This window comes from Oncorhynchus gorbuscha, linkage group LG02, assembly GCF_021184085.1.
Source record: "Oncorhynchus gorbuscha isolate QuinsamMale2020 ecotype Even-year linkage group LG02, OgorEven_v1.0, whole genome shotgun sequence".
NCBI classification, from domain to species: Eukaryota; Metazoa; Chordata; class Actinopteri; order Salmoniformes; family Salmonidae; genus Oncorhynchus; species Oncorhynchus gorbuscha.
Genome location: NC_060174.1, coordinates 5,699,960 through 5,717,085, shown reverse-complemented (window position 1 = coordinate 5,717,085; position 17,126 = coordinate 5,699,960).

Here is a 17,126-nt window from a genome sequence, read left to right as displayed (position 1 = left end):
CGCTAATCTCATAAAGCTGACCTCATAAAGCTGACCTCATAAAGCTGACCTCCTAAAGCTGACCTCGTAAAGCTGATCTCATAAAGCTGACCTCCTAAAGCTGACCTCGTAAAGCTGACCTTGTAAAGCTGATCTCATAAAGCAGACCTCCTAATGCTGACCTCGTAAAGCTGATCTTAATTAGTCGTCTAGGGGCATTATTTCATTTTTGGATAAAAAGACGTGCCCGTTTTAAGCGCAATATTTTGTCACGAAAAGATGCTCGACTATGCTTGGAATTGATAGTTTTGGAAAGAAGACACTCTGACGTTTCCAGAACTGCAAAGATTTTCACTGTGAGTGCCTGAGAACAAAAGCTTCAGGCAAAACCAAGATGTTTGAGCGACCAGGAAATGAACAGGATTTCTGAAGCTACGTTTTCCATGATCGCCTTATATGGCTGTGAATGCGACAGGAATGAACGGACCCTTTCTATCGTTTCCCCAAGGTGTCTGCAGAATTGTGACGTATTTGTAGGCATATCATTGGAAGATTGACCATAAGAGACTACAATTGCCAAGTGTCCCGCACGGTGTCTGCGTGGAAATTGGTGCGCAAAAGTCAGCTACCAGTATTTTTCCATCCGAATCAGAGAAGAATGCAGGCTTCCAGGAACGGCATTTCAATGAAGAGATATATGACAAAACACCTTGAGGATTGATTCAAACAACGTTTTCCATGTTTCAGTCGATATTATGGAGTTAATTCGGAAAAAAGTTTGACGTGTAGGTGACTGAATTTTCGGTTAGTTTCGGTAGCCAAATGCATAGTAACAAAACTGAACGATGTGTCCTACACAAGAATCTTTCAGGAAAAACTGGACATCTGCTATGTAACTGAGAGTCTCCTCATTGAAACATCTGAAGTTCTTCAAAGGTAAATTATTTTATTTGATTCCTTTGCTGGTTTTTGTGAATATGTTGCGTGCTAAATGCTAACGCTAAATGCTAAGCTAGCTATCACCACTCTTACACAAATTATTGATTTTCTCTGGTTCTAAAGCATATTATGAAAATCTGATACGACAGGATTGTTAAGAAAAGGATAAGCTTGAGAGCAGGCATATTTATTTCATTTCATTTGCGATTTTTAGAAATCGCTAACGTTGCGTTATGGTAATGAGCTTGAGGCTGTAGAAATGATACCGCATGCGGGATGGGGCGGACTATGAGGTGCAGACCTCAAAAAGCTAACCTCATTAATCTGATTTCCTAATGCTGACCTCGGAAAGCTGACCTCGTAAAGCTGACCTCGTATATCCTATCTTATAATGCTTATCTTATAATGCAGACCTCATAAAGCTTACATCATAATGTTGACCTCATTAGCTTAACCTCATAAAGCTGACCTCATATTTCTGACCTCATAATGCTGACCTCATTAAGCTGACCTCATTAAGATGACCTCATTAAGCTGACCTCAAAATTGCTGACCTCATAATGCTGACCTCATAATGCTGACCTCATAATTCTGACCCCATAAAGCTGACCTCCTAAAGCTGATCTCATAAAGCTGACCTCATAATGCTGACCCCATAAAGCTGACCTCCTAAAGCTGACTTGATAAAGCTGACCTCATAATGCTGACCTCATAAAGCTGACCTCCTAAAGCTGACCTCGTAAAGTTGACCTTAAAATGTAGATCTCGTAAAGCTAAACTCATAAAGCTAACCTCCTAATGCTGACCTCCTAAAGCTGACCTCATAAAGCTGACCTCCTAAAGCTGACCTCCTAAAGCTGACCTCCTAAAGCTGATCTCGTAAAGCTGACATCGTAAAGCTGACTCGTAAAGCTGACCTTAAAATGTGGATCTCATAAAGCTAACCTCATAAAGCTGACCTCATAATGCTGACTTTATAAAGCTGACCTCATAAAGCTGACCTCATAATGCTGACCTCATAACGCTGACCTCATAATGCTGACCTCATAATGTTGACCCCATAAAGCTGACCTCCTAAAGCTGACCTCATAAAGCTGACCTCATAAAGCTGACCTCATAAAGCTGACCTCATAAAGCTGACTTTATAAAGCTGACCTCATAATGCTGACCTCATAAAGCTGACCTCCTAAAGCTGACCTCGTAAAGCTGACCTTAAAATGTAGATCTCGTAAAGCTAACCTCATAAAGCTAACCTCCTAATGCTGACCTCCTAAAGCTGACCTCATAAAGCTGACCTCCTAAAGCTGACCTCCTAAAGCTGATCTCCTAAAGCTGATCTCGTAAAGCTGACATCGTAAAGCTGACTCGTAAAGCTGACCTTAAAATGTGGATCTCATAAAGCTAACCTCATAAAGCTGACCTCATAATGCTGACTTTATAAAGCTGACCTCATAAAGCTGACCTCATAAAGCTGACCTCATAAAACTGACCTCCTAATGCTGACCTCATAAAGCTGACCTCCTAAAGCTGACCTCCTAATGCTGACCTCATAAAGCTAACCTCATAAAGCTGATTTCATAAAGCTGACCTCGTAAAGCTGACCTCCTAATGCTGACCTCATAAAGCTGACCTCCTAAAGCTGACCTCCTAAAGCTGACCTCATAAAGCTGACCTCATAAAGCTAACCTCATAAAGCTGACCTCCTAAAGCTGACCTCCTAATGCTGACCTCATAAAGTTAACCTCATAAAGCTGACCTCCTAATGCTGACCTCATAAAGCTGACCTCATAATGCTGACCTCATTAAGCTGACCTCATTAGGCTGACCTCAAAATGCTGACCTCATAATGCTGACCTCATAATGCTGACCTCATAATGCTGAGCCTATAAAGCTGAACTTCTAAAGCTGACCTCATAAAGGTGACCTCATAAAGCTGACCTCATAAAGCTGACCTCATAAAGCTGACTTTATAAAGCTGACCTCATAATGCTGACCTCATAAAGCTGACCTCGTAAAGCTGACCTTAAAATGTAGATCTCGTAAAGCTAACCTCATAAAGCTAAACTCCTAATGCTGACCTCCTAAAGCTGACCTCATAAAGCTGACCTCCTAAAGCTGACCTCCTAAAGCTGACATCGTAAAGCTGACTCGTAAAGCTGACCTTAAAATGTGGATCTCATAAAGCTAACCTCATAAAGCTGACCTCATAAAGCTGACCTCATAAAGCTGACCTCATAAAGCTGACCTCCTAATGCTGTACTCATAAAGCTGACATCCTAAAGCTGACCTCCTAATGCTGATCTCATAAAGCTAACCTCATAAAGCTGATTTCATAAAGCTGACCTCGTAAAGCTGACCTCCTAATGCTGACCCCATAAAGCTGACCTCCTAAAGCTGACCTCCTAAAGCTGACCTCATAAAGCTGACCTCATAAAGCTAACCTCATAAAGCTGACCTCCTAAAGCTGACCTCCTAATGCTGACCTCATAAAGCTAACCTCATAAAGCTGACCTCCTAATGCTGACCTCGTAAAGCTGAACTCCTAATGCTGACCTCATAAAGCTAACCTCATAAAGCTGACCTCCTAATGCTGACCTCGTAAAGCTGACCTCCTAATGCTGACCTCGTAAAGCTGACCTTAAAATGTAGATCTCATAAAGCTAACCTCATAACGCTAACCTCATAAAGCTGACCTCATAAAGCTGACCTCATAAAGCTGACCTCCTAAAGCTGACCTCGTAAAGCTGATCTCATAAAGCTGACCTCGTAAAGCTGACCTCGTAAAGCTGATCTCATGAAGCAGACCTCCTAATGCTGACCTCGTAAAGCTGATCTCATAAAGCTGATCTCATAAAGCTGACCTCCTAATGCTGACCTCATAAAGCTAACCTCATAAAGCTGACCTCCTAATGCTGACCTCGTAAAGCTGACCTCCTAATGCTGACCTCATAAAGCTAACCTCATAAAGCTGACCTCTTAATGCTGACCTCGTAAAGCTGACCTCCTAATGCTGACCTCGTAAAGCTGACCTTAAAATGTAAATCTCATAAAGCTAACCTCATAAAGCTAACCTCATAAAGCTGACCTCATAAAGCTGACCTCCTAAAGCTGACCTCGTAAAGCTGATCTCATAAAGCTGACCTCGTAAAGCTGACCTCGTAAAGCCGACCTCCTAAAGCTGACCTCATAAAGCTGACCTCATAAAGCTGACCTCATAAAGCTGGCCTCATAAAGCTGACTTTATAAAGCTGACCTCATAAAGCTGACCTCCTAAAGCTGACCTCGTAAAGCTGACCTTAAAATGTAGATCTCGTAAAGCTAACCTCATAAAGCTAACCTCCGAATGCTGACCTCCTAAAGCTGACCTCATAAAGCTGACCTCCTAAAGCTGACCTCCTAAAGCTGACTTTATAAAGCTGACCTCATAATGCTGACCTCATAAAGCTGACCTCCTAAAGCTGACCTCGTAAAGCTGACCTTAAAATGTAGATCTCGTAAAGCTAACCTCATAAAGCTAACCTCCTAATGCTGACCTCCTAAAGCTGACCTCATAAAGCTGACCTCCTAAAGCTGACCTCGTAAAGCTGACATCGTAAAGCTGACTCGTAAAGCTGACCTTAAAATGTGGATCTCATAAAGCTAACCTCATAAAGCTGACCTCATATTGCTGACTTTATAAAGCTGACCTCATAAAGCTGACCTCATAAAGCTGACCTCCTAAAGCTGACCTCCTAATGCTGACTTCATAAAGCTAACCTCATAAAGCTGATTTCATAAAGCTGACCTCGTAAAGCTGACCTCCTAATGCTGACCTCATAAAGCTGACCTCCTAAAGCTGACCTCCTAAAGCTGACCTCATAAGGCTGACCTCATAAAGCTAACCTCATAAAGCTGACCTCCTAAAGCTGACCTCCTAATGCTGACCTCATAAAGCTAACCTCATAAAGCTGACCTCCTAATGCTGACCTCGTAAAGCTGACCTCCTAATGCTGATCTCATAAAGCTAACCTCATAAAGCTGACCTCCTAATGCTGACCTCGTAAAGCTGACCTCCTAATGCTGACCTCGTAAAGCTGACCTTAAAATGTAAATCTCATAAAGCTAACCTCATAAAGCTAACCTAATAAAGCTGACCTCATAAAGCTGACCTCATAAAGCTGACCTCCTAAAGCTGACCTCGTAAAGCTGATCTCATAAAGCTGACCTCCTAAAGCTGACCTCGTAAAGCTGACCTCGTAAAGCCGACCTCCTAAAGCTGACCTCATAAAGCTGACCTCATAAAGCTGACCTCATAAAGCTGGCCTCATAAAGCTGACTTTCTAAAGCTGACCTCCTAAAGCTGACCTCCTAAAGCTGACCTCGTAAAGCTGACCTTAAAATGTAGATCTCGTAAAGCTAACCTCATAAAGCTAACCTCCGAATGCTGACCTCCTAAAGCTGACCTCATAAAGCTGACCTCCTAAAGCTGACCTCCTAAAGCTGACCTCGTAAAGCTGATCTCATAAAGCTGACCTCGTAAAGCTGACCTCGTAAAGCTGATCTCATAAAGCAGACCTCCTAATGCTGACCTCGTAAAGCTGATCTCATAATGCTGATCTCATAAAGCTGACCTCCTAATGCTGACCTCATAAAGCTGACCTCATAATGCTGACCTTTTAAAGCTAACCTCATAAAGCTGATTTCATAAAGCTGACCTCCTAATGCTGACCTCCTAAAGCTGACCTCCTAAAGCTGATCTCCTAAAGCTGACCTCATAAAGCTGACCTCATAATGCTGACCTCATTAAGCTGACCTCATTAGGCTGACCTCAAAATGCTGACCTCATAATGCTGACCTCATAATGCTGACCTCATAATGCTGAGCCCATAAAGCTGAACTTCTAAAGCTGACCTCATAAAGGTGACCTCATAAAGCTGACCTCATAAAGCTGACCTCATAAAGCTGACTTTATAAAGCTGACCTCATAATGCTGACCTCATAAAGCTGACCTCGTAAAGCTGACCTTAAAATGTAGATCTCGTAAAGCTAACCTCATAAAGCTAAACTCCTAATGCTGACCTCCTAAAGCTGACCTCATAAAGCTGACCTCCTAAAGCTGACCTCCTAAAGCTGACATCGTAAAGCTGACTCGTAAAGCTGACCTTAAAATGTGGATCTCATAAAGCTAACCTCATAAAGCTGACCTCATAAAGCTGACCTCATAAAGCTGACCTCATAAAGCTGACCTCCTAATGCTGTACTCATAAAGCTGACATCCTAAAGCTGACCTCCTAATGCTGATCTCATAAAGCTAACCTCATAAAGCTGATTTCATAAAGCTGACCTCGTAAAGCTGACCTCCTAATGCTGACCCCATAAAGCTGACCTCCTAAAGCTGACCTCCTAAAGCTGACCTCATAAAGCTGACCTCATAAAGCTAACCTCATAAAGCTGACCTCCTAAAGCTGACCTCCTAATGCTGACCTCATAAAGCTAACCTCATAAAGCTGACCTCCTAATGCTGACCTCGTAAAGCTGAACTCCTAATGCTGACCTCATAAAGCTAACCTCATAAAGCTGACCTCCTAATGCTGACCTCGTAAAGCTGACCTCCTAATGCTGACCTCGTAAAGCTGACCTTAAAATGTAGATCTCATAAAGCTAACCTCATAACGCTAACCTCATAAAGCTGACCTCATAAAGCTGACCTCATAAAGCTGACCTCCTAAAGCTGACCTCGTAAAGCTGACCTCGTAAAGCTGATCTCATGAAGCAGACCTCCTAATGCTGACCTCGTAAAGCTGATCTCATAAAGCTGACCTCATAAAGCTGACCTCCTAATGCTGACCTCATAAAGCTGACCTCATAATGCTGACCTTTTAAAGCTGATCTTGTAAAGCTGATCTCATAAAGCTGACCTCGTAATGCTGACCTCATAAAGTTGACCTCATAAAGCTGACCTCATAAAGCTGATCTCCTAAAGCTGACCTCAGAAAGCCGACCTCATAATGCTGACCTCATAAAGCTGATCTCCTAAAGCTGACCTCATAAAGCTGACCTCATAAAGCTGATCTACTAAAGCTGACCTCATAATGCTGAACTCATAAAGCTGACCTCGTAAAGCTGACCTCATAATGCAGAACTCATTAAGCTGACCTCATAATGCTGACCTCGTAAAGCTGACTTCGTAAAGCTGACCTTAAAATGTAGATCTCATAAAGCTAACCTCATAAAGCAGATTTCATAATGCTGACCTCGGAAAGCTGACCTCGTAAAGCTGACCTCGTATGTCCTGTCTTATAATGCTTATCTTATAATGCAGACCTCATAAAGCTTACATCATAATGTTGACCTCATTAGCTTAACCTCATAAAGCTGACCTCATATTTCTGACCTCATAATGCTCACCTCGTAAAGCTGATCTCATAAAGCTGACCTCATAAAGCTGACCTCCTAAAGCTGACCTCGTAAACCTGACCTTAAAATGTAGATCTCGTAAAGCTAACCTCATAAAGCTAACCTCCGAATGCTGACCTCCTAAAGCTGACCTCATAAAGCTGACCTCCTAAAGCTGATCTCCTAAAGCTGACCTCGTAAAGCTGATCTCATAAAGCTGACCTCGTAAAGCTGACCTCGTAAAGCTGATCTCATAAAGCAGACCTCCTAATGCTGATCTCGTAAAGCTGATCTCATAAAGCTGATCTCATAAAGCTGACCTCCTAATGCTGACCTCATAAAGCTGACCTCATAATGCTGACCTTTTAAAGCTGACCTTGTAAAGCTGACCTCATAAAGCTGACCTCGTAATGCTGACCTCATAAAGTTGACCTCATAATGCAGACCTCATTAAGCTGACCTCATAATGCTGACCTCGTAAAGCTGACATCATAATGTTGACCTCATTAGCTTAACCTCATAAAGCTGACCTCATATTTCTGACCTCATAATGCTGACCTCATAAAGCTGACCTCATAAAGCTGACTTTATAAAGCTGACCTCATAATGCTGACCTCATAATGCTGAGCCCATAAAGCTGACTTTATAAAGCTGACCTCATAATGCTGACCTCATAAAGCTGACCTCCTAAAGCTGACCTCGTAAAGCTGACCTTAAAATGTAGATCTCGTAAAGCTAACCTCATAAAGCTAACCTCATAAAGCTAACCTCATAAAGATGACCTCCTAAAGCTGACCTCGTAAAGCTGATCTCATAAAGCTGACCTCCTAAAGCTGACCTCGTAAAGCTGACCTCGTAAAGCTGACCTCCTAAAGCTGACCTCATAAAGCTGACCTCATAAAGCTGACCTCATAAAGCTGGCCTCATAAAGCTGACTTTATAAAGCTGACCTCATAAAGCTGACCTCCTAAAGCTGACCTCGTAAAGCTGACCTTAAAATGTAGATCTCGTAAAGCTAACCTCATAAAGCTAACCTCCTAATGCTGACCTCCTAAAGCTGACCTCATAAAGCTGACCTCCTAAAGCTGACCTTCTAAAGCTGACCTCCTAAAGCTGACATCGTAAAGCTGACTCGTAAAGCTGACCTTAAAATGTGGATCTCATAAAGCTGACCTCGTAAAGCTGACCTCGTAAAGCTGATCTCATAAAGCAGACCTCCTAATGCTGACCTCGTAAAGCTGATCTCATAAAGCTGATCTCATAAAGCTGACCTCCTAATGCTGACCTCATAAAGCTGACCTCATAATGCTGACCTTTTAAAGCTGACCTTGTAAAGCTGACCTCATAAAGCTGACCTCGTAATGCTGATCTCATAAAGTTGACCTCATAATGCAGACCTCATAAAGCTGACCTCATAATGCTGACCTCGTAAAGCTGACATCATAATGTTGACCTCATTAGCTTAACCTCATAAAGCTGACCTCATATTTCTGACCTCATAATGCTGACCTCATAAAGCTGACCTCATAAAGCTGACTTTATAAAGCTGACCTCATAATGCTGACCTCATAATGCTGAGCCCATAAAGCTGAACTTCTAAAGCTGACCTCATAAAGGTGACCTCATAAAGCTGACCTCATAAAGCTGACCTCATAAAGCTGACTTTATAAAGCTGACCTCATAATGCTGACCTCATAAAGCTGACCTCCTAAAGCTGACCTCGTAAAGCTGACCTTAAAATGTAGATCTCGTAAAGCTAACCTCATAAAGCTAACCTCCTAATGCTGACCTCCTAAAGCTGACCTCATAAAGCTGACCTCCTAAAGCTGACCTCGTAAAGCTGACATCGTAAAGCTGACTCGTAAAGCTGACCTTAAAATGTGGATCTCATAAAGCTAACCTCATAAAGCTGATCTCATAATGCTGACTTTATAAAGCTGACCTCATAAAGCTGACCTCATAAAGCTGACCTCCTAATGCTGACCTCATAAAGCTAACCTCATAAAGCTGAGTTCATAAAGCTGACCTCGTAAAGCTGACCTCCTAATGCTGACCTCATAAAGCTGACCTCCTAAAGCTGACCTCCTAAAGCTGACCTCATAAGGCTGACCTCATAAAGCTAACCTCATAAAGCTGACCTCCTAAAGCTGACCTCCTAATGCTGACCTCATAAAGCTAACCTCATAAAGCTGACCTCCTAATGCTGACCTCGTAAAGCTGACATCCTAATGCTGACCTCATAAAGCTAACCTCATAAAGCTGACCTCCTAATGCTGACCTCGTAAAGCTGACCTCCTAATGCTGACCTCGTAAAGCTGACCTTAAAATGTAAATCTCATAAAGCTAACCTCATAAAGCTAACCTCATAAAGCTAACCTCATAAAGCTGACCTCGTAAAGCTGATCTCATAAAGCTGACCTAAAGCTGACCTCGTAAAGCTGACCTCGTAAAGCTGACCTCCTAAAGCTGACCTCATAAAGCTGACCTCATAAAGCTGACCTCATAAAGCTGGCCTCATAAAGCTGACTTTATAAAGCTGACCTCATAAAGCTGACCTCCTAAAGCTGACCTCGTAAAGCTGACCTTAAAATGTAGATCTCGTAAAGCTAACCTCATAAAGCTGATTTCATAAAGCTGACCTCGTAAAGCTGACCTCCTAATGCTGACCTCATAAAGCTGACTCCTAAAGCTGACCTCATAAAGCTGACCTTAAAATGTGGATCTCATAAAGCTAACCTCATAAAGCTGACCTTATAATGCTGACCTCATAAAGCTGACCTCATAAAGCTGACATCCTAAAGCTGACCTCCTAATGCTGATCTCATAAAGCTAACCTCATAAAGCTGATTTCATAAAGCTGACCTCGTAAAGCTGACCTCCTAATGCTGACCTCATAAAGCTGACTCCTAAAGCTGACCTCATAAAGCTGACCTCATAAAGCTAACCTCATAAAGCTGACCTCCTAAAGCTGACCTCCTAATGCTGACCTCATAAAGCTAACCTTATAAAGCTGACCTCCTAATGCTGACCTCGTAAAGCTGACCTCCTAATGCTGACCTCATAAAGCTAACCTCATAAAGCTGACCTCCTAATGCTGACCTCGTAAAGCTGACCTCCTAATGCTGACCTCGTAAAGCTGACCTTAAAATGTAGATCTCATAAAGCTAACCTCATAACGCTAATCTCATAAAGCTGACCTCATAAAGCTGACCTCATAAAGCTGACCTCCTAAAGCTGACCTCGTAAAGCTGACCTTGTAAAGCTGATCTCATAAAGCAGACCTCCTAATGCTGACCTCGTAAAGCTGATCTTAATTAGTCGTCTAGGGGCATTATTTCATTTTTGGATAAAAAGACGTGCCCGTTTTAAGCGCAATATTTTGTCACGAAAAGATGCTCGACTATGCTTGGAATTGATAGTTTTGGAAAGAAGACACTCTGACGTTTCCAGAACTGCAAAGATTTTCACTGTGAGTGCCTGAGAACAAAAGCTTCAGGCAAAACCAAGATGTTTGAGCGACCAGGAAATGAACAGGATTTCTGAAGCTACGTTTTCCATGATCGCCTTATATGGCTGTGAATGCGACAGGAATGAACGGACCCTTTCTATCGTTTCCCAAGGTGTCTGCAGAATTGTGACGTATTTGTAGGCATATCATTGGAAGATTGACCATAAGAGACTACAATTGCCAAGTGTCCCGCACGGTGTCTGCGTGGAAATTGGTGCGCAAAAGTCAGCTACCAGTATTTTTCCATCCGAATCAGAGAAGAATGCAGGCTTCCAGGAACGGCATTTCAATGAAGAGATATATGACAAAACACCTTGAGGATTGATTCAAACAACGTTTTCCATGTTTCAGTCGATATTATGGAGTTAATTCGGAAAAAGTTTGACGTGTAGGTGACTGAATTTTCGGTTAGTTTCGGTAGCCAAATGCATAGTAACAAAACTGAACGATGTGTCCTACACAAGAATCTTTCAGGAAAAACTGGACATCTGCTATGTAACTGAGAGTCTCCTCATTGAAACATCTGAAGTTCTTCAAAGGTAAATTATTTTATTTGATTCCTTTGCTGGTTTTTGTGAATATGTTGCGTGCTAAATGCTAACGCTAAATGCTAAGCTAGCTATCACCACTCTTACACAAATTATTGATTTTCTCTGGTTCTAAAGCATATTATGAAAATCTGATACGACAGGATTGTTAAGAAAAGGATAAGCTTGAGAGCAGGCATATTTATTTCATTTCATTTGCGATTTTTAGAAATCGCTAACGTTGCGTTATGGTAATGAGCTTGAGGCTGTAGAAATGATACCGCATGCGGGATGGGGCGGACTATGAGGTGCAGACCTCAAAAAGCTAACCTCATTAATCTGATTTCCTAATGCTGACCTCGGAAAGCTGACCTCGTAAAGCTGACCTCGTATATCCTATCTTATAATGCTTATCTTATAATGCAGACCTCATAAAGCTTACATCATAATGTTGACCTCATTAGCTTAACCTCATAAAGCTGACCTCATATTTCTGACCTCATAATGCTGACCTCATTAAGCTGATCTCATAAAGCTGACCTCATAATGCTGACCCCATAAAGCTGACCTCCTAAAGCTGACTTTATAAAGCTGACCTCATAATGCTGACCTCATAAAGCTGACCTCCTAAAGCTGACCTCGTAAAGTTGACCTTAAAATGTAGATCTCGTAAAGCTAAACTCATAAAGCTAACCTCCTAATGCTGACCTCCTAAAGCTGACCTCATAAAGCTGACCTCCTAAAGCTGACCTCCTAAAGCTGACCTCCTAAAGCTGATCTCGTAAAGCTGACATCGTAAAGCTGACTCGTAAAGCTGACCTTAAAATGTGGATCTCATAAAGCTAACCTCATAAAGCTGACCTCATAATGCTGACTTTATAAAGCTGACCTCATAAAGCTGACCTCATAATGCTGACCTCATAATGCTGACCTCATAATGCTGACCTCATAATGTTGACCCCATAAAGCTGACCTCCTAAAGCTGACCTCATAAAGCTGACCTCATAAAGCTGACCTCATAAAGCTGACCTCATAAAGCTGACTTTATAAAGCTGACCTCATAATGCTGACCTCATAAAGCTGACCTCCTAAAGCTGACCTCGTAAAGCTGACCTTAAAATGTAGATCTCGTAAAGCTAACCTCATAAAGCTAACCTCCTAATGCTGACCTCCTAAAGCTGACCTCATAAAGCTGACCTCCTAAAGCTGACCTCCTAAAGCTGATCTCCTAAAGCTGATCTCGTAAAGCTGACATCGTAAAGCTGACTCGTAAAGCTGACCTTAAAATGTGGATCTCATAAAGCTAACCTCATAAAGCTGACCTCATAATGCTGACTTTATAAAGCTGACCTCATAAAGCTGACCTCATAAAGCTGACCTCATAAAACTGACCTCCTAATGCTGACCTCATAAAGCTGACCTCCTAAAGCTGACCTCCTAATGCTGACCTCATAAAGCTAACCTCATAAAGCTGATTTCATAAAGCTGACCTCGTAAAGCTGACCTCCTAATGCTGACCTCATAAAGCTGACCTCCTAAAGCTGACCTCCTAAAGCTGACCTCATAAAGCTGACCTCATAAAGCTAACCTCATAAAGCTGACCTCCTAAAGCTGACCTCCTAATGCTGACCTCATAAAGTTAACCTCATAAAGCTGACCTCCTAATGCTGACCTCGTAAAGCTGACCTCCTAATGCTGACCTCATAAAGCTAACCTCATAAAGCTGACATCTGAATGCTGACCTCGTAAAGCTGACCTCCTAATGCTGACCTCATAAAGCTGACCTCGTAAAGCTGACCTTATAATGCTGACCTCATAAAGCTAACCTCATAAAGCTGACCTCCTAATGCTAACCTCATAAAGCTAACCTCATAAAGCTGACCTCATAAAGCTGACTTTATAAAGCTGACCTCATAATGCTGACCTCATAAAGCTGACCTCCTAAAGCTGACCTCGTAAAGCTGACCTTAAAATGTAGATCTCGTAAAGCTAACCTCATAAAGCTAACCTCCTAATGCTGACCTCCTAAAGCTGACCTCATAAAGCTGACCTCCTAAAGCTGATCTCCTAAAGCTGATCTCGTAAAGCTGACATCGTAAAGCTGACTCGTAAAGCTGACCTTAAAATGTGGATCTCATAAAGCTAACCTCATAAAGCTGACCTCATAATGCTGACTTTATAAAGCTGACCTCATAAAGCTGACCTCATAAAGCTGACCTCATAAAACTGACCTCCTAATGCTGACCTCATAAAGCTGACCTCCTAAAGCTGACCTCCTAATGCTGACCTCATAAAGCTAACCTCATAAAGCTGATTTCATAAAGCTGACCTCGTAAAGCTGACCTCCTAATGCTGACCTCATAAAGCTGACCTCCTAAAGCTGACCTCCTAAAGCTGACCTCATAAAGCTGACCTCATAAAGCTAACCTCATAAAGCTGACCTCCTAAAGCTGACCTCCTAATGCTGACCTCATAAAGTTAACCTCATAAAGCTGACCTCCTAATGCTGACCTCGTAAAGCTGACCTCCTAATGCTGACCTCATAAAGCTAACCTCATAAAGCTGACATCCGAATGCTGACCTCGTAAAGCTGACCTCATAAAGCTGACCTTATAATGCTGACCTCATAAAGCTGACCTCGTAAAGCTGACCTTATAATGCTGACCTCCTAATGCTAACCTCATAAAGCTGATCTCCTAAAGCTGACCTCCTAAAGCTGACCTCGCAAAGTTGACCTCATAAAGCTGATCTCCTAAAGCTGACCTCATAATGCTGACCTCATAAAGCTAACCTCATAAAGCTGATCTCCTAAAGCTGACCTCATAAAGCTGACCTCATAAAGCTGATCTACTAAAGCTGACCTCATAATGCTGAACTCATAAAGCTGACCTCGTAAAGCTGACCTCATAAAGCTGACCTCATAATGCAGACCTCGTTAAGCTGACCTCATAATGCTGACCTCGTAAAGCTGACTTCGTAAAGCTGACCTTAAAATGTAGATCTCATAAAGCTAACCTCATAAAGCAGATTTCATAATGCTGACCTCGGAAAGCTGACCTCGTAAAGCTGACCTCGTATATCCTATCTTATAATGCTTATCTTATAATGCAGACCTCATAAAGCTTACATCATAATGTTGACCTCATTAGCTTAACCTCATAAAGCTGACCTCATATTTCTGACCTCATAATGCTGACCTCATAATGCTGACCTCATAATGCTGACCCCATAAAGCTGACCTCCTAAAGCTGACCTCATAAAGCTGACCTCATAAAGCTGAACTCATAAAGCTGACCTCATAAAGCTAACTTTATAAAGCTGACCTCATAATGCTGACCTCATTAAGCTGACCTCAAAATGCTGACCTCATAATGCTGACCTCATAATGCTGACCTCATAATGCTGACCCCATAAAGTTGACCTCCTAAAGCTGACCTCATAAAGGTGACCTCATAAAGCTGACCTCATAAAGCTGACCTCATAAAGCTGACTTTATAAAGCTGACCTCGTAATGCTGACCTCATAAAGCTGACCTCCTAAAGCTGACCTCGTAAAGCTGACCTTAAAATGTAGATCTCGTAAAGCTAACCTCATAAAGCTAACCTCCTAATGCTGACCTCCTAAAGCTGACCTCATAAAGCTGACCTCCTAAAGCTGACCTCGTAAAGCTGACATCGTAAAGCTGACTCGTAAAGCTGACCTTAAAATGTGGATCTCATAAAGCTAACCTCATAAAGCTGACCTCATAAAGCTAACCTCATAAAGCTGACCTCCTAAAGCTGACCTCCTAATGCTGACCTCATAAAGCTAACTTCATAAAGCTGACCTCCTAATGCTGACCTCGTAAAGCTGACCTCCTAATGCTGACCTCATAAAGCTAACCTCATAAAGCTGACCTCCTAATGCTGACCTCGTAAAGATGACCTCCTAATGCTGACCTCGTAAAGCTGACCTTAAAATGTAAATCTCATAAAGCTAACCTCATAAAGCTAACCTCATAAAGCTGACCTCATAAAGCTGACCTCATAAAGCTGACCTCATAAAGCTGACCTCCTAAAGCTGACCTCGTAAAGCTGATCTCATAAAGCTGACCTCATAAAGCTGACCTCATAAAGCTGACCTCCTAAAGCTGACCTCGTAAAGCTGATCTCATAAAGCTGACCTCCTAAAGCTGACCTCGTAAAGCTGACCTCGTAAAGCTGACCTCCTAAAGCTGACCTCATAAAGCTGAACTCATAAAGCTGACCTCATAAAGCTGGCCTCATAAAGCTGACCTCATAATGCTGACCTCATAATGCTGACCTCATAAAGCTGACCTCCTAAAGCTGACCTCGTAAAGCTGACCTTAAAATGTAGATCTCGTAAAGCTAACCTCATAAAGCTAACTCCTAATGCTGACCTCCTAAAGCTGACCTCATAAAGCTGACCTCCTAAAGCTGACCTCCTAAAGCTGACCTCCTAAAGCTGACATCGTAAAGCTGACTCGTAAAGCTGACCATAAAATGTGGATCTCATAAAGCTAACCTCATAAAGCTGACCTTATAATGCTGACTTTATAAAGCTGACCTCATAAAGCTGACCTCATAAAGCTGACATCCTAAAGCTGACCTCCTAATGCTGATCTCATAAAGCTAACCTCATAAAGCTGATTTCATAAAGCTGACCTCGTAAAGCTGACCTCCTAATGCTGACCTCATAAAGCTGACCTCCTAAAGCTGACCTCCTAAAGCTGACCTCCTAATGCTGACCTCATAAAGCTAACCTCATAAAGCTGATTTCATAAAGCTGACCTCGTAAAGCTGACCTCCTAAAGCTGACCTCCTAAAGCTGACCTCATAAGGCTGACCTCATAAAGCTAACCTCATAAAGCTGACCTTATAATGCTGACTTTATAAAGCTGACCTCATAAAGCTGACCTCATAAAGCTGACATCCTAAAGCTGACCTCCTAATGCTGATCTCATAAAGCTAACCTCATCTGATTTCATAAAGCTGATCTCAAAATGCTGACCTCATAATGCTGACCTCATAATGCTGACCTCATAATGCTGACCCCATAAAGCTGACCTCCTAATGCTGACCTCATAAAGCTGACCTCATAAAGCTGATTTCATAAAGCTGACCTCGTAAAGCTGACCTCCTAATGCTGACCTCATAAAGCTGACCTCCTAAAGCTGACCTCCTAAAGCTGACCTCATAAGGCTGACCTCATAAAGTTAACCTCATAAAGCTGACCTCCTAAAGCTGACCTCGTAAAGCTGATCTCATAAAGCTGACCTCCTAAAGCTGACCTCGTAAAGCTGACCTCGTAAAGCTGATCTCATAAAGCAGACCTCATAATGCCGACCTCGTAAAGCTGACCTCCTAAAGCTGACCTCGTAAAGCTGACCTTAAAATGCAGACCTCAAAAAGCTAACCTCATTAATCTGATTTCCTAATGCTGACCTCGTAAAGCTGACCTCGTAAATCCTACCTCATAATGCTTATCTCATAATGGCGAACTCACAATGCTGACCTCATAAAGCTGACCTCATGAAGCTGACATCATAATGCTGACCCCATAAAGTTGACCTCATAATGCTGACCCCATAAAGCTGACCTCATAAGGCTGACCTCATGAAGCTGACCTCATAAGGCTGACCTCATGAAGCTGAACTCACATTGCATTAAAAATAAGAGGTCTGCATTGGGGAGCTGAACTAAGGGCTTCTGCTGCTGGCCACCGTGTGTTTTGATCGAACTCTCCCCGGCCTCGTCAAACGTAGGTCGTAGGTCGCCCCCCCCTAAACGTAGGTGCCC